The 27,569-nt window shown below is 43.9% G+C and overlaps 1 pseudogene; it reads right to left on the bottom strand.

Moving 5' to 3' along the window:
- The window catches only part of LOC141270618 (uncharacterized), a 76,931-nt pseudogene extending 52,440 nt beyond the window's left edge, over nt 1-24,491 (bottom strand).
- Nucleotides 24,492-27,569: the final 3,078 nt, after the last annotated feature.

Raw genomic sequence — 27,569 nt, 5'->3', positions numbered from 1 at the left:
TCCGCAATAAAAGCACAAACCTTCAGAAAACCTGCGGTCTTTTTCCTGAGAGCGGGGTGACATCGCCCCAATCTCCATCGGCTCTCCAATGTCAGTACAGACCCTCTCAAGACTAGGAGCTGACATGGCAAAGGATTTACCCTCATTAACCCTTGCACGGTCTCCTGTTCACCCGTATAGCTAATTGCATTGCCTCCTGCAAGTTCCCAGGTGTAGGATAAGCAATAAGCAGATCCTTAACCCTTTCACCTAGCCCAGCAAGAAACAAACTTTTCAGAGCTGAATCGTTCCACCCCACCTGAGCAGACCACCGACGGAAGTGAGTACAATAATTTTCCACATTACCTGATCCCTGTCTCAAAAGTCTCAATTCCGTCTCAGCTGATGAGACACGATCAGGATCATCATACAACAACCCCAAAGCAGAAAAAAAAATATCCACTGATCTAAAGCACGGATCACTAGGTTGGAGAGAAAAGGCCCATCCCTGAGGTTCTTTGCGCAAAAGTGACATTATGAACCCTATGTGCTGTGATTCATCCCCAGAGGATCTGGGTCTCAAACGAAAATACAATAAACAAGCATTTTTAAAGGAAAAAAAAATCTTGTTGTTCACCAAAAAATAAATCAGGCAATCGTACCTTTGGCTCCACAAAATGCGCTCCAGAACAGCTACTCACGTGTTGTTGGAGCTCGGCCACCTCCAGAGAGAGTCACTGCAGGCGTTGAGCCAAATCCTGAACCGACACCATGATGAAAACAGGAGGTCTTTCCTTAGAGATATTTTTGGGCTGGACTTACTGTTATGAAAGGCTACAAGCACTAAGGAAAGACAGGAGATCTGTCCCTATAATAGAACTAAGCTACATCCCTACGATGTAACGGGGAACCTGATCCTGCGATCAGACCCGCTAAAGTCCTCAGCTAGTCTGAACGAAGACCTATAGATGTGAGGGAGGGATCCCTACAAGAACTAGGGACTGGGAGAAAGATGGACACCTCCTAGCAGAAATTGTAGCAGTAAAAAGACAAATACACAACATAGAACATAAAGGTCAAAAAGACCTAGCTAAACTGACTGAGAAAGGTAACAAAGCACCTGGCTAGCTTAAGAGTAGAAATTACAATGAAGTCCAGCATGGCCATAAGGGAGGAGCAGGATTAAATAGGCAAAAAGGTCATGTGACCAGCAAAATAGAAAAAACCTAACAGGAGAGTTCTAACAGCATGGGACAATATTCCTGAATTTCATATTTTTGTGGGAAGAAATTGCTGTACTTAGAAAGGCCATAGGAGGTCCAATGTACTAATAGATGGGTGTCTATAATAAAGTGCCCAGTCAGTTTATAGGTGCTTTATTTCCATTGTTTGCTTTTTGATAATAGATGTTTATTGGTAATTGCTTACATTTATTAGTCATCATTGAGTGCTTTCATTTGTTTTCCATTTCTCTTGTTGGACGACGTGATTTTATATTGACTGTCACTCGTACAATTTGCCAAGTTAATAATTTAAAAGAAAATGGATATTTACCCATGTGATTTTTATTTTAAATTTCCTCACATTTTGAAAATGAAAATGACTTCTCCCCTGCGTGACTTCTCTAATGTGTGACTTCTCTGTACATTTGATGTGTTTGTAAAACTTTTCCCACATTCTGATCAGAAAAATGGCTGCTCCCCTGCGTGAATTCTCAGATGTCTAGCAAGATTTGTTTTCCGATTAAAACATTTCCCACATTCAGAACACGAAAATGGTTTCTCCCCTGTGTGAATCTTTTCATGCGAGACTAAAACTGATTTGTGATTAAAACATTTCCCACATACTGAACATGAAAATGGCTTCTCCCCTGTATGAATTGTCTGATGTTTAACAAGATCAGATTTTGAAGACCAGCATTTCCCACATTCTAAACATGAAAATGGCTTCTCCCCTGTGTGAAATCTTTGATGTCTAACAAGATGTGCTTTCTCTGTAAAACATTTCCCACATTCTGAACATGAAAATGGCTTCTCCCCTGTGTGAATTCTCAGATGTGAAGCAAGATTTGTTTTCCGATTGAAACATTTCCCACACTCTGAACACGAAAATGGCTTTTCCCCAGTGTGAATTAGATGATGTTTAGTAAGATCAGATTTTGAAGAACAACATTTCCCACATTCTGAACATGAAAATGGCTTCTCCCATGTGTGATTTCGCTGATGTTTAACAAGATCAGATTTTGTAAAATAACATTTTCCACATTGTGAACATGAAAAGGTCTTCTCCACTGTGTGAATTTTCTGATGTTTTACAAGAGTTGATTTGTCTGCAAAACATTTCCTACATTCTGAACATGAAAATGGCTTCTCCCCTGTGTGAGTTCTCTGATGTTTGGTAAGATCAGATTTCGTTATACAAGATTTCCCACATTCTGAACATGAAAATGGTTTCTTTCTTGTGTGCGCTCTTTGATGTTCACCATCCCTTTTGTTATATTTGTCTTGCTTCAGAAGGACTGGAGGTATGTCTGGCATAATGGGATGCTCTTCAAAGGTATCAGTTGTGATACTATGATCATTTGCATTAAAATCTGAAAATATCAGATATTCCTCTGAAATCATAGTCCAGTTATCTGTCAAAAATAAAAATTTGAAACATATATTTTTTTTTCAATAAAAATTGAAGTCCAGCTGCATAACTTCTGTGTATGACCTGGATCATTTTTTACCTCATAAACTATAAAATGCCAGTCAGCGACTAATTCCTATGTACTCGGGATTCCTTGCACTGACTTTCTGTTTTGGCCAGCATTAGGGTTCATACAGTTTGCACCACCTTGTTGGTAAGCATAATCATAGGAGAATAAATGACCAATAACATTGAAGGGGTTGTTCCCTTTCAAAAAAACATGTCCATTTTGCTCTAAAAAAAACTAACTGCGGTGGACTCCTCTTCCCCTGGTCCACAGGCGAGTATCTGCCACTTCTCCTGATGTCTGGTATTGGCTGCAGCGCTTACATCACATTGATAGCGCTCTGCCATTCAGTTATTGAGTCCATTGACTGATTGCGGTGCTGTTGACATGATATCAACCTGGCAGGGAATGCTAGACCTCGGGAGCAGTGGCAGAAACTTACCACAATAAGTCATACTTACCACACTCCATCATATTAAAATTGCACAGAAGGAAAAGTTGTGAAATTATGGAAATCACAGCATCGAAAAACACGTTAAAAATATGGAAATGATGGAAAAAATTTAATTTTTTTTAAAAACATCTCAGTATCATTTTCAGGATCAAGTATGAACAGCTTGTGCAAAAGTACACACACTTAATCGCCTTTTCTGCTATCAATAAGGTTATTAATGGTCGTCTGAGGAATGTTCTACAACTCTGAATTAATTTGAGTAAGAAAATGTCATACAAGGTGAGGGAAGGAATAAATGTACAATGATGGGAAGAGGGGGAAGGGAGCCCAACAACTAGGGAAAGGGGGGGAGTGGAGACCCCTAGGCAGATCTAATATTACCCTGCCTACTCTTCTGCACTAATTGCCGAGCAGGAACCTAAGCCCTGAATGTCCCTAGAGCTAGGCCCTGGATAGGGAAGGAATGGGGTGAATACTAGTCAGGCACCACTACAAACTAAAGACAATAAGAGGTAAACAAACAAAGGGGATACACTTAAACTGAGCAGACACCAGAGAGATAACGCCAACTGTCCTCCAAGGGCACCAAAGACGAGACCAGCCGACTGCCAGTACTCCAAGTCGGCAGATAGGTACATAGAACTATCACCAGCGACTCTCTGGAGAAACTGAGCGTATTTAACTACCAAGCAAGGGTGTGTCAATGAGCAGCAAAAGGTGGAGGTCGCTGCTGGGTTCTAAAGGAAGAAGGATATAGCTATACTAGAGATGAGAGGATCAAGAAGGCGTCTGCAATGCCAAGTGCAGTGACCTTCTACAGCTGGCTACAGAGCGACTGTCTGTCACACCTGACACATCCATGACAAAAACTCTTCAAGATCCATTGCTGGCAGCTCCCTTTGCAATTGCCTCAGATGCATGCGATTGGAGAGAAGTCTGGAGATGCTGTTTAAGCCATGCAGGCTGCTCACAACAGCACAAGCATATGTGGTCTGAAGCACTCGTGTGTGTTGAAATATGGCTCTTGTCACGCTTTTGAGAAATGGCCAGACCACGGATTCCACAATAAAATAAATGTAACGCTGAGCTACTAGTGTACCTTGAATGAAAAATAGAGAGGTCCAGCCATTATACATGAGGCCATTCCACACCATAATCATGGGAGAAGGGCCAGTGTTAAGGCTTCTTCATTGCATAGTCCCCATAGTCTCCAGACCAATCTCTGTCTATCATTGCATCCAAAACAAAAACTGAACTCATCACTGAAAAGGACAGACCTCCATTGCCATCTTCTTCTGCTCCTTGATAAGCCGGTACCTTATAAAATTTCAGAACTTTGTAAAAAATAAAAAAAGTGGTTGTATCGTTTACCTTACAGGTTAATCAATGGTATATTTTAATAGATCTTCCTCTTACAGACGTGGGGATACCAAATATGCCTACTTTTTACATTTCTTTATTAAGAAAAGGTGTGTGATTTTGAGTGGGTTTTTATACTCTTAAGAACATTTTTTGAAAAACGTTTTGATTAATTTTTAGACTCTTTAATTTTAAAAAGTGTCCACTGACATATCAGGTAATGCAACATTTAAAAAAAAAAAAAAAGGGATAGTTGTTCCAGCGTCTGGTAAAATAATTCTTTCTTTATTTTTCGTCCATTAAAAACTTGCAAAAATTACAAAGGTTGCATAGACAGGGTAGGGGAGCAAGACGCGTTTTGAACGCTCACTTGCGTTCTTTATCAAATGCCCTTTAAGGGAAGATTCATTGTGCAACACATTTCATTGCAGAACCCTGGAATGGAATTGTGCCCATAAAACAGCCGGGAAGCATGACGTTAAAGTACCATGACCATGACAATGTGTAACATGCCTGGCGGCGTGCTTGCATAGTGCACCACCTCCCACTATGCAAGACCGCAATCTTACCTGTCTGTCCAGTCTGCTATTCCTGCTCCAGTTCATGCTGTGTGCATGTCCCTTGACGGCTTAGGGCGGCGGCCCGGTTACTTCCTGATTCTTATAGCTGCTGTGGGCGCACCCCTAATGCGTCTCCAGCCTATTGCTGTGAGTCACTGGATATTTAAACCCCCTCCACCCAGTAGGAGGTGCCTGAGCAACTCCTTCACTCAGTTTGTCTTTGCAACTGTATTGCCAGGTCCTGTCCTGTTATCTCTGACTTCTAGTCTGTTTCTGCCACTCTGGAGGCTGCATTCCCAGACCTGTTATCTCTGACTTCTAGTCTGTTTCCGCTACTCTGGGGCCTGTATACCCAGGCCTGTTACCTGTGACTTCTAGTCTGTTTCCGCCTCTGGGGGCTGTATACCCAGGCCTGTTCTTGTATCTCCTTGCAGTAGCAGTTCCTGTCTGAACTGTATCCTAGCCTGTTACCTGTTTGTCTCTATGTCCGTACCTTCCCTTTTCCTGCATTGCCTGAACCTGCACCTAACTCCTACTCGTTGTCTCTGTACTTCTGTTTGTGAGTTTTGTGTTCACTCGCTACTTCATAGTAAGTACCTTGTGTGTATCTGGTTCTGCTTGTCCCTTTTCCCTTCCTCTGTATCTTCCTGTATTTTCCAGTCTGTTCCATGTGAACAGAGCCCTGTCCTCTCTGCCTTGTCCACCGCACCTGCGGTTTCGCTCCGCTCTGTCTTGCCCACCGCTCCGGCGGTTTCTCTCTGCTCTGATCTGCCCACCGCTCCGGCGGTTTCCCTCTACTCTGACTTGCCCACCTCTCCGGTGGTTTCTCTCTGCTCTGACTTTCCCACCGCTCCGGCGGTTTCTCTCTCCTCTGACTTACCCACCGCTCCGGCTGCTTCTCTCTGCTCTGACTTGCCCACCGCTCTGGCGGTTCCCCTCTGCTCGGCCTAGCCCACCGCTCCGGTGGTTTCTCTCTGCTCTGCCTTGTTCACCGCACCTGCGGTTTAGTTCTGCTCTGCGTGCTCACCACTCCGGCGGTTCCCCTCTGCTCTGCCTAGCCCACTGCTCCGGCGGTTCCTCTCTGCTCTGCCTAGCCTACAGCTCCGGCGGTTCCTCTCTGCTCAGCCTTGATCACCACACCTGCGGTTCCGCTCTGCTCTGCCTTGTCCTCCGCTCCGGCGGTTTCGCTTTACTCTGCTTGTCTACCGCATCTGCGGCTCTGTTCCTGCCTCCCAGTCTGTACTGGACTCTATCCAGCCTGCGCTCCAACCTGCTAGTACCCCCCCTGTCTGCATACCAGCCGTGCTTGCCAGCACCCACCTGTCTGCATACCAGCCGTGCTTACCAGTATCCACCTGTCTGCATACCAGCCGTGCCTGCCAATACCCACCTGTCTGTATGCCAGCCTAACCTGCCTATTCCTGCATTCCCCGGTGTGGGTCAACAGCTGTGACCGGGGTCTGACCTGGAGTGGCACCTGGTCCCTCTGCTCGGTTCCTCCTTGGTTCACGGAGTTGTTAGCCGCCGTGCGACCTTGGTCGGATCGGGTAGATACTTAGTTACGCCCCTTCAGGCACTCCTCGGTTCATGGTACAGTGGGATCACTAATCACGCTCACGCCAGTCAGTCCGGGTGCGAGCGTAACACAATGCATTTCTAAGAGACATACAGGGGGCTCCTATAGCTTCTTTCACCTGGTATTGGATCTTTTTTATTTTGGAAACCGGGAGGCGAGATTCCTGTATCTCTAAATCCAGTATGATTCCAAGAAATTGCTGAGCTTTCAGGGGTAATAATCTGGATTTTTGCAGATTCAACATATCCCGGCCAACACTTGAGCCACAAAGCTCGACAGGCAGTATTAGAAAGGGCGGCCGACCTCGTCGCCAATCTCACAGAGTCCACCAAGGCATTTGCCAAGAAGGCTGCTGCGTCTTGCATTAGTGGAATGGTGGACAAGACCTCCTTCCTTGCCACGTTGTCCTTTAACTGGGATTCTAATTGTTCCAACCAGATCATCAGGGATCTGGATGTGCACGTTGCCGCTACTGCCGGCTTTAAGGCTCCCGTCCATGTTTCCCAAGTACCTTTGAGAAAGGTGTCTGCCTTCCTATCAAGTCCTTAGTTATTGTAGCGTCGGCGTCCCTACCTCCTGCTAGGCAGGGACGCCGTTCCCTTCACCTCTCCGCTCCGTGCCTGGCGGCTTCCTCCCGCTCTGCTGGCAGCGCGCGCAGCTTCCCGGCCTCTGTGCTTAGGGCGCGCGCGCTCCCCCTCTCTTAAAGGGGCCGCGCGCGTCGTCCTAAGGAGTCCCCGGCCAATGGCCGGAGGACCTCACCATATATAAGGAACCTCCTCCAAAATGGAGGTGCCCGAGCAATGTTGTTGCAAAGCCTTTCAACTCTGCTTCAGCCCTCAGGTCCCGTTACCAGATACCTGCCAGTTACCTGCCAGATCTCTGCTTGATACCTACCTGATTCCTGTCTATCTGCTTGCATTCCTGCGGTCCGACAGTGTGCCTTCCAACACCTGTCAGTCTGTCTATGGATCTGTCCACCCGCTCACCTGGGAGTGCTCACCTGCTACCTGCCTGCTAGCCTACCTGGAGGCTCTGCCGTCACTTGCCGTGACCACCTGCCTGTCCAGAGACTCTTGCCCGCTCACCTGGGAGCGCTCACCTGCTACCTGTCTGCTAGCCTACCTGGAGGCTCTGCCGTCACTTGCCGTGACCACCTGCCTGTCCAGAGACTCTTGCCCGCTCACCTGGGAGCGCCTACCTGCAACCCGCCTGCTAGCCTACCTGGAGGCTCAGCCGTCACTTGCCGTGACCACCTGCCAGTCTAGAGACTCTTACCCTGCTGTCACTTGCCGTGACCATCCGCCTGTCAAGAGACTGTCCCCGTTACTTGCCGTGACCTCCTGCCCTTCTACCCAGAGACTGTCCCCGTCACTTGCCGTGACCTCCTGCCCTTCTACCCAGAGACTGTCCCTGTCACTTGCCGTGACTACCTGCCCGCCTTCCCTGGGAGCCACCCGCTTCCTTACAAGGACTGCCCCTATGTATAGTTGCTCTGAGGTTCCACCTCCCAGACCCGTTACAGTTATAGCCACGTCCAGTTTAGGGGCTTTGTCCCAAGAAGATGAAGAACATTATTCAAAGGGGTACTTTCTCTTAAACAAAAGGGGGAGGGAGCCCTACCTCTCTGGTCTTTTCCACTTCTTCTTTACTAACCCCTGGATTTTCTCATTTAATGGAAAAAATCTCTTCCTCCTTTGATCTAAACTACAAGAAATCAAATCCTGCACCGACCTCTCCGACCTAGCATGCGCAATGCCCATGTTAGAACGGACAGCCTTAACGAACCAATCAACTTCATTCAGAGGAAAACAATGGCGACCAGAGTCACTATCCGAGGGTGATGCCAACGGGGAGAGACCATCTGAGCTATCCTCATCATCAGATACAGGAGAGACATCCGACACAGGGGAGACCTCCGTATTCCGCCCCTCCGTTTCCTTTTTCTAGAAAGGACCTTGCTGATCTCAGTTTTAATAAGGGACTTTAAGCCTGAAGAAAAGTTAGGGGTCTCCTCTGCCACTATCTGATCAATACATGACTGAACGAGCCTTTTTTGATAGGAGTCTGACAATAGGGCTTGGCACTAAGCACATTCCCTGTGCTTGGACTTATAAATGCACTTCTTTCCCTGGTAAATAACAATAAAGAAGAGACACCCTATTACCAAGTGAACTTTTCACTTACTACCTTGACTCAATCAAAAGATAGCGGTTGAGACGAAGGACATTTCTCAGTCGGGGGATCCTCCCTAGAGGCTGCAGATTCGTGCATCCTGCTGAAGCTTCGTTGGCTGGACCTGCTCATAGAACTACGTTTCTCCACAATACAGCAGTTCCCTCCACTACCAAGAGGGTTACGCCGCTCCACACGCTCTTGGGGTTTCCCAGGCAGCAGATGATGCTATTGCTGCTGATCAACTTGCTGCTGCTCGCAATTTTACTTCATCATACACTAGGGAACAGATGGGCTGGGAAGCACCCAAGCAGTGGAGACAGTTTCTAATATGCTGGCCACTGCTTCCGGTACCTCTAACTTCTGGGTCACGTGACCCCAGCGCGTCATCCGGCACGTCATTCACCGATTCCCCACGGCTTCCCCCTTGCACAAATCTGTAAGTATCACTAGTTGCTAGGGATGATAACTGTTTTGTGTGACCAAACTTAAACTAGCTCAGCTGTGTCTGAGTAGGCAGGCTCTGTTTTGTTTAGTTAGTGCCTGGACAATGCTAAGGATTTAAGTTTGTAGTTTTGTTTTCGGTACTGTGCAACCACTGGGAATAAACATTATTCTGTTTTTAAGGTAAAAAGTCAATCTTATAAGCGGGTTACTTATCTTTTCTGAGGAGCCACCTCACGGAGTTCATGCTGGGGCTGGTGTACAACACATGCACTATAGATATTGTTACCAAGTCCATTACCCTCAAAGGTTTATATCTCGTGAGATATTATTATTATTAATTATTATTAATAATCCTCTTCCACTGCTTGCCAGGTACCTAACCAGTCTCCAGGCTTCCTCTTCCGGACAAACATGTGACCAATGTAGAAAAATCACTGTCCACAGCAGTTAGAAATCCATTCAAGCTGTGGATGGAGTTAGGCTGGACCTATAACATGATCAAACGGACAGAACTGATTGTACAGAGATCGGCCCTATATTTTTCTATGCGGAAAAGTATGTTACTTCAATTCTGGCCTGTAAACAATTGTGGCTAAAATGCGTTAATAAAAAAAATGTTAAAATTGTGTTTTTTGTTTAGGCTCTAAATCTTTCACTTAGTAAAAAATGCACATTACAAAAAGCTGTGAATGAACAAACCCTAAAAAGTGCGACACAATTTTACAAGCTGGTGATGGAGAATAATCTGTGACTTCGCTGCATTTAGTGGTTACTACTCACCTGTGCTGTTACATATAGGAATCTCCTCTTTACACCGCTCATCACCCCTCACATATGTCTCTGTAGTATTAATATGGGTCAGATCTTCACCCTGAAAAAAATATTGTAAAAGTCACAGACAGATGGAGAAGTCACATCTATGATCAGCTCTAATCCTGCCATCTCTCCCGTTCTCATCACACGACTATAAAACATATAATACTGGGGAAAAAACAAGACTGAGCACAAGACCTTCACAGCCGCCTACACATCATAGGGGAGATCTCATGACACCTTCTCTCCATCTACCTGATGATCCTGAGGAACATTGGGATCTTCTTGTTTACAGTCCTGTGGAAGAAGAGGACGGGGACTTCTCTCTGGTGTTGTCCTCTTACTGGATACAACTGGAGGAAACACATACAGGGACTGAATTCATTCTTTACATACAGATAATTATAGGCCGTGTGTATTAAGTACTGTCTATTACCTGGTGATGTGAGGAGATGGGAAACCTCCATCATGATGTCCTTGTACAGATCCTTGTGTCCTTCTAAATACTCCCACTCTTCCATGGAGAAATAGACGGTGACATCCTGACACCTTATAGGAATCTGACACATACAATAATAGGTCATCGGGGGATCCCTTCATAGCATTACTGTATAATGTCCCAGCATTCCCAGCAGTGTCACCTCTCCAGTCAGCAGTTCAATCATCTTGTAGGTGAGCTCTAGGATCTTCTGGTCATTGATGTCCTCATGTATCAGGGGGTGAGGTGGAGGTCCCATGATTGGGCTCAGGAGTCTTCCCCATCCCTCAGACACAGGGGCCTGACAGCGGTCACTAGAGGTCTTCTTCACTACTGTGTAATCCTGGTTATGGACAGACACATGAATAAATCTCACTACAGACATTTCCAGAGTCCTCATCTCTCCATCTGCTATTCCCATAGATAAGAATGATGTAATGTGACGACATCAGAATCTCTCACCTCTCCAGTAAGCCGGAAGAGGATCTCTAGGGTGAGGTGTAATATCCTCTCTGCCATCTTGTCCCTGCTCCTATCCATCCTTGATGGGTCAATCAGGAAAATTCTTTTATATAGAAGATCTCCACTGAGAGGATCCGATATTGTAGGGACCTGAATGGGAAGAAGATGACGATGTAACATCATAAAGAATCCCATATAATAATACAATTACTGGAGATAATAAGGGGAAACTTGTGATGAGATGTGTAATGTAGATGTTCTATTCTCTTTTCTTGTAAGGACATGATTATAACTTGAATGGCTTACTAAGACAGCTTCTCCATTTTCGCAATCACTAGCTGTTGGTCGCTTCTTCGACCACTGAATGGCTGCAGGGATCACGTTTGTCCAGACGAAGCAGAAAGTAGAGAGACTGGAGGAGACTGCACCAGTGTTGGAGGGAGTGCAGAAGGACATAGTCAATGTGAATATTACTGTTTTTATTATTTTACAGAATTTCTGATTTTTTTTCCTTATCTATACTATGTAGTGCAGCGGTGTTCACACTGTGCGGTAATGAGGCAGTGACCCAAGGAAAATCCAACTTAAACGTCTTTATTTGCCAAAAACTCCCAACTCAAATGCAAAAGCTGTCATATGGATCACAGCCGGGATATCCACACAGTCCGTGTAACCATGTTGCCATGGGAGACGTCTGCGCCGTGTCACTTAGGGTGCATCAGATACGTTGCCTTTACAGGCCTGTGTTCAGCTTCACACAAGCTTGCAGAGCTTCCTGCTCTGCTGCTAGCAATCCCAACACTCACACCCAAACCTTTGCTGCAGGTTTTTAAAATGAATCTGTGAGCCATTTGTAAGACCCGGGCTGGAGGGAGTGAACCGCCCCACTGCCATACTGTAGTCCACTCCAAGAATAAAAGCCCATGCCGGGTTTACTAAATCTGCCTTGGTCAAATTGACCAAGTCCAAACTTACTTTTACTCTGCACTGCAACCACAGCTATGTCTGTGATTGCAATGCACTTCAACAGGTTCAATATGCTTCTATGTGCATTCTGTGGGATACATACCGTCCCTCGCATATAATTCCCCTCACTGACTCACAACTACTAAACCCAATTATTTTTAGACCACACACTAATCTGTATCTACTTTTCCCTCTCCTTCACTCCCACCAGAATATAAAACTTGAATTATTAGTTGTATGATACAGACAGATAGGACTTATAATGCAAATCATCTCACAATATATTAGTCTTGTGCTCAGACATTGACTTAGATATATTGAGAATAGAAGGTCTGCTCAACCGTGTAAAATTCGTGCCAAGAAGAATGACGTATGTCAAAAATAGAAAATAGATAACTTCTGTCAGTGTTATATACAAAAGAATAATTCAATATATTCATGATATACACTGCTCAAAAAAATAAAGGGAACACTCAAATAACACATCCTAGATCTGAATGAATGAAATATTCTCATTGAATACTTTGTTCTGTACAAAGTTGAATGTACTGACAACAAAATCACACAAAAATCATCAATGGAAATCAAATTTATTAACCAATGGAGGCCTGGATTTGGAGTCACCCCCAAAATTAAAGTGGAAAAACACACTACAGGCTGATCCAACTTTGATGTAATGTCCTTAAAACAATTCAAAATGAGGCTCAGTATTGTGTGTGGCCTCCACGTGCCTGTATGACCTCCCTACAACGCCTGGGCATGCTCCTGATGAGGTTACAGATGGTCTCCTGTGGGATCTCCTCCCATACCTGGACTAAAGCATCCGCCAACTCCTGGACAGTCTGTGGTGCAACGTGACATTGGTGGATGGAGCGAGACATGATGTCCCAGATGTGCTCAATCGGATTCAGGTCTGGGGAACGGGCGGGCCATTTCATAGCTTCAATGCCTTCATCTTGCAGGAACTGCTGACACACTCCAGCCACATGAGGTCTGGCATTGTCCTGCATTAGGAGGAACCCAGGGCCAACCGCACCAGCATATGGTCTCACAAGGGGTCTGAGGATCTCATCTCGGTACCTAATGGCAGTCAGGCTACCTCTGGCGAGCACATGGAGGGCTGTGCGGTGCTCCAAAGAAATGCCACCTCACACCATTACTGACCCACTGTCAAACCGGTCATGCTGAAGGATGTTGCAGGCAGCAGATCACTCTCCACTCTCCACAGACTCTGTCACGTCTGACACATGTGCTTAGTGTGAACCTGCTTTCATCTGTGAAGAGCTCAGGGTGCCAGTGCCAACTTTGCCAATCCAGGTGTTCTGTGGCAACTGCCAAGCATCCTGCATGGTGTTGGGCTGTGAGAGGTAGCGGTCCTGCTGCTGGGTTGTTGCCCTCCTACGGCCCCCTTCACGTCTCCTGGTGTACTGGCCTGTCTCCTGGTAGCGCCGCCAGCCTCTGGACTCTACGCTGACAGACACAGCAAACCTTCTTGCCACAGCTCGCATGGATGTGCCATCCTGGATGAGCTGCATTACCTGAGCAACTTCTGTGGTTTGTAGAGTCCATCTCATGCTACCACGAATGTGAAAGCACAACCAACATTCAAAAGTGACCAAAACATCAGCCAGAAAGCATTGGTACTGAGATGTGGTCTGTGGTCCCCACCTGCAGGACCACTCCTTTATTGAGCGTGTCTTGATAATTGCCAATAATTTCCACCTATTGTCTATTCCATTTGCACAACAGCATGTGAAATTGATTGTCAATCAGTGTTGCTTCCTAAGTGGACAGTTTGATTTCACAGAAGTTTGATTTACTTGGAGTTATATTCTGTTGTTTAAGTGTTCCCTTTATTTTTTTGAGCAGTGTATATGAAAATGCAGGCAATATAAATAACTAATAACAGGACAGAGGCACAAAAAACAAATTTAATATGTAACATTCACAAACTAATATGATAATACTAATAACAGACACAGTAGCACAAAAGATATACTAAGTATATGTGTGAAAGGTACATGGGAAGCACTTGGAAAATCTCCAGGAAAAGACATTTTGCTTGGTATGTGGTAATGTGATTTAGCCACTAGGTGGTGTATTACCAAAATACCAAATTAGACAGAGTAAAGAAAGTAACAGAAAGTACAGGAATCATACAATGAACGGATGGCTGAAACAAGAAATAAAAGGTGGAATAAAAGTACAGAAACATGAATGAAGGTACAGTTGGAGTGAAGGAGGTCACATCAAGAACATAAAAATCAAGGGGGGAAGTAGTGATAGGAATATATCTGTAGTAATGGTGGAGGCGGCAGTGTCATCCAGTGGCGTAATGACCATGGTCGCAGTGGACGCCGCTGCAACTGGGTCTGGAGGGTCAGGGGCCCGGCAGATGAGGCCCGGGGCCCGCCAACACCAGCAAAACCTTGGATGCACATACAGTTGAACTATTGCGGCGCACTGATCCACACACAGTATACACTGCCGGACAATCAGAGGCCAGCAGCTGATGTCACGTGCACATGACGGGTGCATGGCAGTGACGTCACACGCTCCCAGCGCACGCTGGAGTCAGCTGCTGGCTTCAAAAGAGGAAGCGCATGGCACAGGAGTGAAGGAACGGTGAGTATTTATTTTTAAGTATGGGGTGCATTATACTACTATGGATAACAATGGGGTGCATTATACTACTATGGATGACAATGGGGGTGCATTATACTACTATGGATGACAATGGGGTGCATTATACTAATATGGATGACAATAGGGGTGCATTCTACTACTATGGATGACAATGGGGTGCATTATACTACTATGGATGACAATGGGAGTGAATTATACTACTATGGATGACAATGGAATGAATACTACTACTATGGATGACAATCGTGTGCATTATACTTTATAGGATGTCTATGGGGGTGCATTATACTTTATGCGATGACTTTGGGGTGCATTATACTATTATGGATGATTATGGGGGTGCATTATAGGATGACTATAGGGGTGCATTATACTACTATGGATGATTATGGGAGTGCATTATACTTTATAGGATGACTTTGGGGAGCATTATACTTTATAGGATGACTATGAGGGTGCATAATTCTACTATGGATGACTACGGGTGCATTATACTTTATAGGATGACTGGGGTGCATTATACTACTATGATTGACTAGTTGCCCCGGTCCAAATCTTGCATCGGGGTGCATCAGACTCTAGTTACGCTACTGGTGTCATCCTTTCATTGTATGATTCCTGTACTTTCTTTTAGTTTCTTTCCACTGTGTACCTTGGTATACTGGTATACCACCTAATTACTAAATACCACTACCACATATCAAGGAAAAATTTATTTTCTTGGAGATTTTTCAAGTGCTTCCCATCTACCTTTCAAACATATACTTAGGCTGCGTGCCCACTATGCGTTTTTCAAGCGTTTTTGCCGCAAAATTTCTTCAGCGAAAAAGCTTAAAAAACACTTGGTAATACGTGCCCATTGGTCCCCAATGATAATCCGCATGTGCTGTGCACATGCTGCGAAATTTCCGCTGCGGATTATCATTGCGGAAAAATCCGCAGCATGTCCATTAATTTTGCGGACACGCAGTGTAATTGCCGCCATTGACTTGCATTGAATCGCTTAATATCCACATCACTACATGTGCACATGCGGATATTAAGCGATTCAATGTGCGGATGGTACCCAGGTCTGGAGAAGAGGAGACTCTCCTCCAGACCCAGGTACCATAGTACCTGTTAAAAAAAAAGAATTAAAAATAAAAAATATACATTATACTTACCTTCCGATGTTGCCCGGTCTCCTCTATGGTGCGTCCTGGCTCCCCGGTGGCTCACGATGGTGTAAAAGGACCTTCCATGATGTCATTTAGTCATGTGACAGGTCACGCGACCGCTGACGTTGGCGTTCGCGTGACCTGTCACATGACTAAATGACGTCATGGAAGGTCCTTTTACACCACCACGAGCTGTACAAGAGAACGGACGCACCGGAGAGGAGACAGCGGGCCATCAGAAGGTGAGTATAATGTGTTTTTTTTATTTGTTACCATTTTTATTCTTTTTTTAACTATTAACTTGGTCACATTATATAAATCCATGCCGGTTGCATGGATTTATATAGTGTGACCAAGTTGTCAAGCACTTTTCCAAGTGATGCTAAAATCGCTTGGAAAAGCGCTTGTCAACCCGCATGCAGAAATGCAAGTGAAGAACGCTTCACATCCGCTTGTCCCTGGCAGGAAAAATGCATGTACAATCCGCATGTACAATCCGCATGCGTTTTTCCTGCCAGGGAGATGCAGAAAAAATCTGCAGCATTTCTGTATCGTGGGCACTTAACCTTAGTATATATTTTGTGCAGCTATGACTCTTATTAGTATTATCATATTTTTTTTTGAATGTTACATACTACATTTGCTTATTGTGTCTCCGTCCTGTTATTAGTTGTTTATAATGCCTGCATTTTCATATACAGATGCATCTCACTAAATTAGAATATCATCAAAAAGTTAATTTATTTCAGTTCTTCAATGCAAAAAGTGAAACTCATATATTATATGGAGTCATTACAAACAGAGTGATCTATTTCTAGTGTTTATTTCTGTTAATGTTGATGATTATGGCTTACAGTCAATGAAAACCCAAAAGTCATTATCTCAGTAAATTAGAATACTTTATAACAACAGCTTGAAAAATGTTTTTAAAATCGGAAATGTTGGCCTACTGAAATGTATGTTCAGTAAATGCACTCAACTGTACTGTATATCATGTATATTGAATTATTCTATTGTATATGACAGAGAGATAACCTTGATAAAGGCTACGACTTGGCCGAAACATGGAATTTTGTTCTGTATTCCTTTGGTCAGAGTTTCATTAAATATTATTCAGCATATTTTCTGAGTATGTAATTTTCTCAGTGCCGAAGTAATTTATTTTCTATTTTTGACATACGTCATTCTTCGTGGCACAAATTTTAGACAGTTGAGCAGTCCTTCTAGTCTCAATATTGTTTTGGTATATCCACCTGTGGAATAAGCACCAATGTCATTTTCCACTATCTCCTATAACCAGGAGGAAGCTACACCGATTATCTCCAAGGTACCCCCGGTCAATTTCTACATACCCAGTAGATGAATTTAAAACAAGGGATTATGAAGGGGAATGGAGGAGACTGACTGCCATGGAACTTCATTCAGTTACTCTTTTTGAATATCATAAAGTACAATGCATACCTAGAGAACTGCGTATACCACTACACCCTACGTTTTTTCAAGATAAACCGGATTTCTGCAATAAGTTCGAAGGTATATTGAACAAATGTTTTATGGACATTATTCTACTCACGATTGAATTTTTGAAAAGTGGGATAATGGAGTTACAGACACGCATTGAAACTATTCAACACCAACTCAGCAATACCACCTCCACTGAAGAATTCAACTCTATCAAGACAAAGATGGACAAGACCATAACTGAATTTCGCAACCAACTTCAATTGAAGAAAAAAATCCAAATTTATTAGAGAACAGAAACAGATGAACAATCCGACGAGGCCCAACAACTTCTACAAGTTCCGACAGTGAGCAAGTTTTTTGTCTGTCTTCCCGTTTTTTAGAACAGCAACGAGGGATGTGGCAAAAAGGAAGACGAGGAGGGCCGGGAGGAGACATCAACACCGAATCTACAAGGATGCAAACCCGCTCCCAGGTACGACTAATCCTATAGCGTATAACATTTTCTCATATAGCCTCTCTCCTCCTGAGATGACCCTTCTCCAAAAAGGACTGTCTTTTTTGCCCTTTGCCAATAATTGACTCATTTCAACTGGACCAAGATCTTCATTGATTTTATAGAACTCTGAGGTTTAAAGCCCATTTTAAGGATGATATATCTAACATGGACAAACAATCTTTGTCTATTCCACCTACACAATTTTGTCTGAGAAATCTGTGCTTTACAATTCCTAGACGGTTTAACCCTCCTAAGATGTATTATCCCATTGAGATGTTTATTTCCCTAGTACAAAGAGATACCACGAAATAGTCACATTAAAAGAGGTGATTTTCAATTAAAACACAATCTCATTCTTGAGAAATATAAGGTTACCTCCAATTTAAAAAACAACAAAACACTAGTCGTAAAACCGGCTGACAAAGGAGGTGTATTAGTAATGATGGACAAAACATATTATATTAATGAAGCACGTACACAGACTTATACACTGATCTCTTGGGATCCCACTAGTGAAGTCTCTAAAGCAATTGCTGCCCATGTCGATATCTATAAGGTAAAAGGTGTCATAGACAAGAAACTAGGGGATTTTCTCACCAACCTACATCCACCCGTTTTTTATACACTCCCTAAACTTCATAAACATTTAGCACAACCCCTGGGACGCCCTATAGTTGCTTCAAACAATTCCCTTCTATCTCCATTAGCATGGAGTTTAGAGAAAATACTGACCCCCCCCCCCAGTAAGTAATGTAAAAAATATATATATTTCAGCTCACCTGGGTCAGCCTGCTCGGTCCACTTTCTCATGAGGCACGGTGCTCGGATTGTAAAGATCCCCGTCTGGGAGACATTAGGCAGTGATTAAAGGGTAGTTATCCAGCAACTCGTGAAATTGACTTAAAAAATAGCCTTTATATTGAAAAAATTAAAAACATGAGACCATAGTGCAAATAAAAGCGTACAGAGGCTTACGCGTTTCGGATACATAGATCCTTACTCTCAGCATAATACAATGTTGAAATGGAAAAACTTTTAAGGCATATGGAGAAAGTAGCCGCCCACCGACATCACCTGTTCAGAAGCTCAATTACACATGAGTCCAGAGTCTCCGAAAACTCAGTTTTAACCCTGAATGAACTGACTGTTTCTATTTAAAAGGGGGAAAAAGAAATTGGAAAGTTGCCAAACAATTACAAACTCCATAAATATAACTCGCTAAATATAAGTCAGATAATATCAACCTAGAAACAGACAGTAATAATGAATATAGCAGGAAATCAGCTAGTGTAAAATAGTGCAGGTGGAAATAACCAGAATATTAATACAAATACATTAATTCATTTCTCATATTTAATCCTGTTGGATATCTAGTATGTAATTTCAAAATCCACTGTGCTTCTTTTTTCCGTACTAATTTCACCCTGTCCCCACCATGATGAGATATAGGGACTGTTTCCAATGCACTTACACGTAAGCAGCTGATATTACCTCCATGATCATGCAAAAAATGCCTGGAGGCTCCTGACAAACTATGGGTAGTGGGATTTAGGACATCGTATATGTGTTCTGACAAACGTTTTCTCAAAGTGCGGCTTGTGGACCCAACATACTGTTTATTACACTGTGTGCAGAGAATCACATAAACACAATGAATACTGCCGCAGTTCACAAATGTCACTAGATGGTATATTTGTCCCTCATTATTAATTACCGATTTGTTGTTATTAATCATGTACAGACACAAGCCACATTGCCTTTGTCCACACTTAAATGAGCCTTTTGTGGACAGCCAAGAACGCCCCCTCTTTCTATGCTCGTTATTTCTAAATTCACTAGGGGAAATAATGTTCCCCACTGTGCGTGACCTCTTTGGAACAAATTTGCATCCATTTTTCAAAATTTCCTTTAGAGTACTATCGGTATAAAGCAATGGCAAATATTTCTGTACAACACCAATAACATTATAATAATTTTTGCTGTATGTGGTTGAGAATATCACTTTTTTCGGGAATTTATTTATTCTATTTGCATTTTTGGAACTCTGTGCTAAATATTGATCCCTGGTCTTACCATTAGCTTTATCTTTTGATGATTCTATGGTTTTAGTATCGTACCCTCGATTTATTAGCCTCTCTTTAATGATTTGACATTCCTGTTCATATTTGACGCCATCAGTGCAACACCTCCGTGCCCTTATGAACTCTCCTGTGGGTATGTTGCTAATAACATGTTTAGGGTGCTGGCTCGAGGCGTGCAATATAGAATTGCCAGCTATTTTTTTTATGAAAAAGGTTGCATTCCACCCTATGGTTATTAATATCACCCTTTAATTTCAAATCTAAAAAGGAAATTTCTTCCTTTCTTGCTTCAATGGTAAAGGATAAATTCAATTCATTAGTGTTTAAATAATTTTCAAACCCGAGAATGTTACTCTCCTGTCCGCTCCAAACAATTAAAATATCATCTATGAAGCGCATGTAATAGCGCAGGTAGTCTGAATAAGGGTTAGAAATAGCATAAATGTATTTAGATTCCCACCAGTTCATGTACAAATTTGCCAGTGATGGTGAAAATTTGGCCCCCATGGAACATCCCTGGCACTGTAAATAAAACTGATGGGAAAACTTGAAGTAATTATTTTGAAGCAAGAAAAGAGTAACAAAGAATGTATTCCTTTATTTCATCAGAGTAATTAGAATTCACATTTAGTTGTTCCGTTAATGCTTGAATGGCCAAACTGTGCGCAATGCAGGAATATAAAGCTCTGACATCACAGGTCATCCAAGTTAGATCCTCACTCCATTTCATATCATTCATGATGGTTAGAACGTGCTTACTGTCTCTCAAATAACTGGGTGATATCACTACCAATGGTTGTAACCTATCATCCAACCATGAACCCAATCTCTCCAGCAGTGAACCTATACCTGAGACTATAGGTCTTAGAGGGGGTGGAAACTGGACCTTGTGCGTTTTTGGTAACGCATGAAAAATCGGTATTCTTGGATTACTAGGTTGTAAATAATCATTTTTCTATTTAGCGAGTTATATTTATGGAGTTTGTAATTGTTTGGCAACTTTCCAATTTTTTTTTCCCTTTTAAATAGAAACAGTCAGTTAATTTAGGGTTAAAACTGAGTTTTCTGAGACTCTGGACTCATGTGTAATTGAACTTCTGAACAGGTGATGTTGGTGGGCGGCTACTTTCTCCATATGCCTTAAAAGTTTTTCCATTTCAACATTGTATTGTATTATGTTATGAATAAGGATCTATGTATCGGAAACGCGTAAGCCTCTGTACGCTTTTATTTGAACTATGGTCTCATGTTTTTAATTTTTTAAAAATAAAGGCTATTTTTTATGTCAATTTCACGAGTTGCTGGATAACTACCCTTTCATCACTGACCCCCCTAGTACCACCCACAAGTTCCTATCTCAAAGATACCTCACACTTCATATCACGTCTACTACCCTTGGGTCCATTACCATCCAAATGCCTCTATGTCACGATGGATGTTTATAATCTCTACACTAATATTGAACTTTCCTAGAGATTACCGGTATGGAAGAATTTCTCCATTCCACCACCGCTTTTTCTACACTACAATTTTTTTTTTTTATTAATACCCTCAGGATGATTCTCACCAAGAATTTCTTTCTTTTCGGGGACCAATTTTACATTCAGAATATTGGTACCGCAATGAGCTCTAATGTAGCCCCACCCCTTATGCCAATGTATTTATGGCCAGGTTTGAGGAACAGTTGGTTTACTCTCATTCCATGTTCAGTCAACATGTAACCCAGTGGAAACGTTACATTGATGACACCTTTTTCAAATGGTATGGCTCTCCTGATTCAATCTTTCTGTGCTATCATGAATTAAACAGTTCTACTGGAAAATTAACATTTACCATCCATTACCATCACACAAATATACATTTTCTAAACACCACTGTCATACTCAACAAGGATGGTCAGATTAGTACTGACCTTTTCATTAAACCCACTGACAAAAACAGCCTTTTACACTATACAAGCTGCCACCCTCCACATATCAAATTGGCCTTACCTAAGTCACAACTGGGCAGAGTGAACCGAATTGTCTCTGATGCAAGAAAAATAACTGAGGGCACTACCAATAAATGCGGGCTCAGACAACTACACACCAAGCACAAAACAAGCAATAAGGAGAAAAGAAGTGTGCTAATAAGTCAGGATCCTGACTTATTAGCACACTTCTTTTCTCCAAATTGTCTCTGATGAGCACACCCATATTATTAGACAGTATGAGACTGGAGATTTTCCAAGTGCTTCTCATCCACCTTTCACACATATACTTAGTATATCTTTTGTACTACTGTGATTGTGGTTAGTATTATCATATTTGTTTTTGAATGTTACATATTACATTAGCTTATTATGCCTCTGTCCTGGTATTAGTTATTTATATAGCTTGCATTTTCGTATATATCATGTATATTGAATTATTCTTTTGTATATAACACTGATCGATAACCTTGATTAAGGCCACGAATTAGCCGAAATGTCGGATTTTGTTCTGTATTCCTTTGGTCGGATTTCATTATATATTATTCAGCATATTTTATGAGCATGTTATTTTCTCAGTGCCAAAGTTACCTATTTTCTATCGACTTAGATATGACCAGTTTGCACATGCCAGAATATTAATGGAACTGGTACAATCTATTAACTATGCAACTGCTTTGTTTTGGACATATTATTCAGATCCTCAATTGCTGCAATGATTAGATACAATGCTTTAAGATAATTTTTATCATATGGGCAGTAAGCATACCTCCCATCTTTCATATAACAGAAAAGGGACAAACTACATGTCGCACATCATAAAAAAAGGGCATTATAAAAAAAATGACCACACCCTTAACCACACCCCTATTGTGACACCCATTTACCATTTCTTTCTACCAGAGGGGTCATAGTGGCAGTGAGGGACATTCAGTGGATTGCCTGGGAAAGAAGGAGGCAAATCTGGGACTGTCCTGCTGTATCCAAGTGGTTGGGACCTATGTATTTATTTTTTGTTCATTCATTCATACTTGCAGCAGCCAGAACTTTATAATTTTTAAGCTTCACTATGTGAGGTCTTGCTTTTTTTGTGTGATGAGGTGTGGTAGTGACATTTTGCCAAATACGTCTCTAAGGCCATGTTCACACATAGTGTAATTGATGCGTTCTCTTTAAGAGCAGAATCAAACCTTGCATGCATACATGAGCACATCCAGCGTTATATTACTGTACATATACACAAGGCAGAACTGGGGGAAGGGGGGCACTATTTCCGGGAATGGAGGGGTTAATGTCCCCTGTATACATGAGCACATCCAGTGTTATATTACTGTACATATACACATGGCAGAACTGGGGGGAGGGGGGCACTATCTCCGGGAATGGAGGAGTTAATGCCCCCTGTATACGTGAGCACATCCAGCGTTATATTACTGTACATATACACATGGCAGAACTGGGGGAGGAGGGCACTATCTCCGGGAATGGAGGGGTTAATGGCCCCTGTATACATGAGCACATCCAGCGTTATATTACTGTACATATACACATGGCAGAACTGGGGGGAGGGGGGCACTATCTCAGGGAATGGAGGGGTTAATGTCCCCTGTATACATGAGCACATCCAGCGTTATATTACTGTACATATACACATGGCAGAACTGGGGGAGGGGGCACTATCTCCAGGAATGGAGGGGTTAATGCCCCCTGTATACACTGAGCACATCCAGCGTTATATTACTGTACATATACACATGGCAGAACTGGGGGAAGGGGGCACTATCTCCGGGAATGGAGGGGTTAATGCCCCCTGTATACATGAGCACATCCATCGTTATATTACTGTACATATACACATGGCAGAACTGGGGGAAGGAGGGCACTATCTCCAGGAAAGGAGGGGTTAATGCCCCCTGTATACACTGAGCACATCCAGCGTTATATTACTGTACATATACACATGGCAGAACTGGGGGGAGGGGGGCACTATCTCAGGGAATGGAGGGGTTAATATCCCCTGTATACATGAGCACATCCAGCGTTATATTACTGTACATATACACATGGCAGAACTGGGGGAAGAGGACACTATCTCCGGGAATGGAGGGGTTAATGCCCCCTGTATACATGAGCACATCCAGCGTTATATTACTGTATATATACACATGGCAGAACTGGGGGAAGGGGCACTATCTCCGGGAATGGAGGGGTTAATGCCCCCTGTATACATGAGCACATCCAGCGTTATATTACTGTACATATACACAAGGCAGAACTGGGGGAAGGGGGGCACTATTTCCGGGAATGGAGGGGTTAATGTCCCCTGTATACATGAGCACATCCAGCGTTATATTACTGTACATATACACATGGCAGAACTGGGGGAAGGGGGCACTATCTCCAGGAATGGAGGGGTTAATGTCCCCTGTATACATGAGCACATCCAGAGTTATATTACTGTACATATACACATGGCAGAACTGGGGGAAGGGGGCACTATCTCCAGGAATGGAGGGGTTAATGTCCCCTGTATACATGAGCACATCCAGCGTTATATTACTGTACATATACACATGGCAGAACTGGGGGAGGGGGCACTATCTCCGGGAATGGAGGGGGTTAATGCACCCTGCAATGGTGTCTCTCCACATACCTCCACCTGCAGAGCCGCCACCACATATATGGCTGCTCTGTGCGCACAGGACCTGTGATGAGGTCACAGGAGGGGAGGAGTCAGGGGTCACATGATCAGGGGCCTCAGTGGATGCAGGACTCTGCTGTGCTGGTTGTCCTGGTGCTGGATGCAGGGTCGACTCCAGGTTTTCGTGAGCCCCGAGTGAAAGAGTCTCAGTGGGCCCCTTTAGCACATACCACCATTCATGATGCACAGATACGGTGGAGAATTATAGGTTTACAACACAGGGCCCAGGCTGTCCCCTCATCCTTCACATACGCAGACATGCACACATACAATATGTAGACATTCACACATACAGTACGCAGACATGCACACATACAGTACATAGACATGTACACACATACAGTACCAGACATGCACACATACAATATGCAGACATGCACACATACAGTACGCAGACATTCACACATACAGTACGCAGACATGCACACATACAATATGCAGACATGCACACATACAGTATGCAGACATGTACACACATACAGTACGCAGACATGCACACATACAGTATGCAGACATGCACACATACAATATGCAGACATGCACACATACAGTATGCAGACATGTACACACATACAGTACGCAGACATGCACACACATACAGTACCAGACATGCACACATACAATATGCAGACATTCACACATACAGTACACAGACATGCACACATACAGTACACAGACATGCACACACAAACAATAGGCAGACATTCACACACATACAGTACACAGACATGCACACATACAGTACGCAGACATGCACACATACAATATGCAGACATGCACACACATACAGTACACAGACATGCACACACATACAATATGCAGACATGCACACACATACAGTACACAGACATGCACACACAGTACGCAGACATGCCCACACACACACATGCAGATATGTATACACGGTACACAGACATGCACACATACACACGGTATGCAGATATGCACACATACAATATGCAGACACGCACATACACAAACATATACACAGATACATACACATACAAGCATACGTACATATACATATTTGAAGATAAATTCGCAAAAACACATATAAACAGACATAAATATACAGTTATACACACTGACATACACAGATATACACATCATGCACACACACAGAGACATACAGACACATTAAAAATATTTATAATATGGGGAAGCTGGCAACAAGTCTAGCTCACCTTCCTCCAGCTTGTCTCCCATCCAGCTCCTCTGGTATGTGGCTGTTCAGGGCGCGCTGCTTGATGGCTGTTACTTAAACAGACATGGCCACGTGCAGTGCACTGTTTGGCTGTGTCTCCTAGTAATGATGTGGCACTGCGCCTTCAATTTTGCTTGTGTGCACTACAAGTGGCCATGTGTGTTTAAGTGTTGGGAATCAAGCAGCGCCGGCGGCCCTGTACAGCTGCTATGGGAGGGGCCCAGGCCCCAACGGTGAGTGGGCCCCCCTTTGTCCAGGGCCACGGCACTTGCCCGGGTGCTGACGCAGGCCCTGGCTGGAGGAGCTAATGTTTATGTGTGGGGTCAGGAGGGATTTACAGAGTGGATGTAGCAGAGCCGCGTGTGTATGAGGTGTACGGAGCGGACCGTGTGTGTACGAGGTGTACGGAGTGGAGCCGTGTGTGTACGAAGTGTACGGAGCGGAGCCGTGTGTGTACGAGGTGTACGGCACGGAGCCGTGTGTGTATGATGAGTACAGAGCGGAGCCATGTGTTTACGATGTGTACGGAGCGGAGCCACGTGTGTACGAGGTGTACAGAGCGGAGCCGTGTATTTACGATGTGTACGGAACGGAGCCGTGTGTGTGCAAGGAGTACAGAGTGGAGCTGCATGTGTACAACTTGTGGGGAGCGGAGGCATGTGTGTATGACGTGTACAGAGCAGAGCTGTGTGTATACGACATGTTTGGAGTGGAGCCGTGTGTGTACGACGTTTACGGAGTGTAGTTATGTGTGTGTATGACTGCTACGGAGCGGAGCTGTGTGTGTTCGATGTGTACAAAGCAAAGCTGTGTGTTTACTATGTTACGAAGCAGAGCCGTGCGAGTAAGATGTGTACAGAGTGGAGCCATGTGTTCACAACATGTATAGAGAGGTGCCATGTGTGTACGGAGCGAAGCCATGCATGTACGAGGAGTATGTAGTGGAGACGTATGTGTACGAGTAGTATGGAGTGGAGCCGTGTGTGTAAGAGGAGTATGGAGTGGAGACGTGTGTGTACGAGGTGTGTGAAGCCGTGTGTGTAAGAGGAGTATGGAGTGGAGACGTGTGTGTACGAGGTGTGTGGAGCCGTGTGTGTAAGAGGAGTATGGAGTGGAGACGTGTGTGTACGAGGCGTGTGGAGCCGTGTGTGTAAGAGGAGTATGGAGTGGAGACGTGTGTGTACGAGGCGTGTGGAGCCATGTGTGTAAGAGGAGTATGGAGTGGAGACGTGTGTGTAAGAGGAGTATGGAGTGGAGACGTGTGTGTACGAGGTGTGTGGAGCCGTGTGTGTAAGAGGAGTATGGAGTGGAGACGTGTGTGTACGAGTAGTATGGAGTGGAGCCGTGTGTGTAAGAGGAGTATGGAGTGGAGACGTGTGTGTACGAGGTGTGTGGAGCCGTGTGTGTAAGAGGAGTATGGAGTGGAGATGTGTGTGTACGAGGCGTGTGGAGCCGTGTGTGTAAGAGGAGTATGGAGTGGAGACGTGTGTGTACGAGGTGTGTGGAGCCATGTGTGTAAGAGGAGTATGGAGTGGAGACGTGTGTGTACGAGGTGTGTGGAGCCGTGTGTGTAAGAGGAGTATGGAGTGGAGACGTGTGTGTACGAGGTGTGTGGAGCCGTGTGTGTAAGAGGAGTATGGAGTGGAGATGTGTGTGTACGAGGCGTGTGGAGCCGTGTCTACGGAGTAGAGCCATGTGTGTACAACATGTACGGAGTGGAGCCATGTGTGTGTGATGTGTATGGAATGAAGCTGAGTATGTACCACATACATGGTACGGAGCCATGTTTCTGTTATGTGTACACAGCTGAGCTGTGTTTGTATGATGCGTACGAAGCAGAGCAGTGAGTGTACGGAGCCGTATTTGTGTTGTGTACGGAGCGGACCC

The sequence above is a fragment of the Phyllobates terribilis genome, unplaced genomic scaffold (genome assembly GCF_046119375.1).
Source record: "Phyllobates terribilis strain yellow unplaced genomic scaffold, ASM4611937v1 Scaffold_5__5_contigs__length_657084704, whole genome shotgun sequence".
In the NCBI taxonomy this organism is placed as follows: Eukaryota; Metazoa; Chordata; class Amphibia; order Anura; family Dendrobatidae; genus Phyllobates; species Phyllobates terribilis.
This window is presented reverse-complemented; position numbering and strand designations above follow the sequence as displayed.